Below are 2,703 nucleotides of genomic sequence, written 5' to 3'. Positions count from 1 at the left end.
CTGAATTATCAAAACAAAAATAATGTGTGTCCAGGATAGAGTTTATCAGAGGAAGTGCAGGACAGTAAGGATTAGCACAACACTTGACTATGGCTCAGACTGCCCTGTACTGATAAGTTTCTTCCCCCTGTGCTTTCTTAGTGCTGTGTTCTGTTCTCATATGGATCAGTGTTGAGAAGGACCTCAGCGCTGACCTGTTCACCCCAATGACTCCTCCTCAAAATTACAAAGCAACTATTCTTTAAAGAGTCAGATCTGGCTGCATAAAGCCAATCTACCTAAACTGAAGACAGAATCTGGTACTTTTGCTTGCATGGGGCTGAACCAAATGCCATCAGTTTTCCTGCACAGATTTCAGTGAGACTAGCCATGGAAGCAGAGCCACTCTGCATCAGTAAAAATATCCCAGACTGGCCCTTTGCCTTCAGAGTAGGAGAATTAGAACAGAATGCAGTGTTAAAATGTGGGAGAAAAATGTACTTTTGTCAAGKAGTCTTTACCATAGTCAAATGCTGCTGAAAGGTTTGCTGTCCTGGACCTCCTTCTGATAAACTGTCCTGGAAGTTGACTATCTATGTTTAGATAATGTGGTGTCTACATCATTACTGTTAATGCAGAAATAATGCCTAACTATCAATTGTGGTTTGTTCTTTTACCAAATGAAACAYGCTATTCATAGCTTTTCATAGCTTAGTGCTCTCTCCTCCATCAGAGAAATATGGAGTAAAAATAGGTGGAGAAGGGCTTTGCCACAAAAGAAACATTGACATAAGCAATCAAGTGTTTCATTTGAGAAGGGGTTGTACATGCTATAGTTACTGCTGCTGCTAAGGTTGACTACTTTTAAGAGTTTTAATCTGTCTGTAAAAATGTATTTGGCTTGAAGCATAGGAAAGAGAATGACTGAGAAAAGCTTTTCTTAAATACAGGATCTGAGAACTTGCAGAAGTCTATTGTTCTGAATGATTTTGTGGCATTTGAAAACACACTAATTCTAGAGAACTGATTTATATTAGAATCAGGAAGCAACATACATTCATATACCTTTAAGAGGAAAATTGGGGTGATGGATTAATTTTCAGCACAGCTGAACTGAAATGGCAGCTTACAAGTAGAAGGCAATGAGAAGTTAGACCGTTAGAGCTAGTAGGCCAAATAGAAAAACTTTACAGGGATCGCTAATTTGCCTGAACTGACCTTAGTATTGCTGGCATCCAAATTATATGAATTATTTCCATCACTTTTATGTAAGGCTTTTCACTTACAGCAGTTTAGGAGGAAAAAAGAGAAAAAAAAGAAGCATAGGAAAAGGCTAAGAGAAAGTGATAGTAAAACCACAGAAGTTGGCTCAAGAGAACCAKCATTTACCAGGTAAATGTGTTTTTCTTCAGTTGACTAACCTCTTTAACCTGGCTTCTTTTTTTTAAGAAGTGTATAGTTTCTTGGGCCAAATTCTCAAGTTCTCACTCAGTTTAAATTTTCTCTGTGTAGCNAGTTCTCACTCAGTTTAAATTTTCTCTGTGTAGCTGGAAGGCCCAAATTGGCTTTCCTGTCTTGTCTTCTTTCACAGCGTATGGGTTGAGTCTGAGACTATGTTTCAGATTCATATTCATAATATTCTTTCAAGGAATGGGAAGCTTTTTCTCCACATATACTCAGTTTGACATCTGCATGTAGACCTTGATCTGATTAATTTCAGATATTTCAAAAACAATGGTTTCTCATAAATAAGCATTTAAGGTCTGTGTTTCACATGTAAAATGATAAACATTGTTGAGTCAGCAAACATAAAACCTGTGCTTAAAAAGTCTGTTATGAAAATAATATTTTTCATCATCTCAGCACTATGATGTAGCTAATAGGACTTTTTTTTCCTCAAACAATATTATTTTAGGATTGAGACAAAGCCTAAACATTTTCCTGTTGTGGGGGGGGGGGGTTCACAGAAGTTTGAACATCTGAAAACAATGATTTATCATGGGAGACATTTGGCGGCCTATGTAAAGGTTTACTATTTCTACTTTGCCTAAACTACTTACAAAGAAAAATGTTTGACATTCACAGTAAATCAGACAATGTTTCAGGCCCCAGATACAGAGGAAGTTTGCATGGTCTTGCTGAGAAGAGAAGATTCCTTTTCTGGATGATTTTGGTTCAGCGCAGAAATGTTAGCTCTCAAGGTAAAAGGAGAGTGTTAAATAAAGCAGAATGGGAGGGGGGAGATTTTAGAGGTCTGTTTTTCTAGCCTGATTAGCTCCTCACCTTCCCCAATACTTCTCACCATTTTTAAAAACCCTGAGGGTCTCTAGTGTAAATCAGYCTCCTTCCTCTAGTGTTTTCTTTTCTTCTTGGATTGACGATCCCTTGGATGACTTCCTTTCCTCCTCTGACCCTCCACCCCAGCCCCACATTTCTCGCAGCCTGCTGAAGCACGCTGTGCAAACAGGGCTCGCAGGAGCCAGCTGTACCCTGCTTTTACCTTTATTACTTCTGCATGTGCCTTTGTCTCATGCGGCTCCTGAGGAGACATAGGAGCTTGAAAGCCTCTTTCCTAATCAAAAATGTCCTTTCTGCTGCAGTTGCGGGTGATCCCTGTGAAGCTCAAGAAAGGGACTGTGTGTGTGCTTTCTTTGTGCAGTTGCTAGCTGTCTCTGCATAATCAGTGTTTCCCTCCTACAGGCCCTAGGTCGGTCACTTTTCCTC

The sequence above is a fragment of the Rhea americana genome, unplaced genomic scaffold, assembly GCF_003343005.1.
Source record: "Rhea americana isolate MKP2758 unplaced genomic scaffold, rheAme1 scaffold_114, whole genome shotgun sequence".
Classification (NCBI taxonomy): Eukaryota; Metazoa; Chordata; class Aves; order Rheiformes; family Rheidae; genus Rhea; species Rhea americana.
This window is presented reverse-complemented; position numbering follows the sequence as displayed.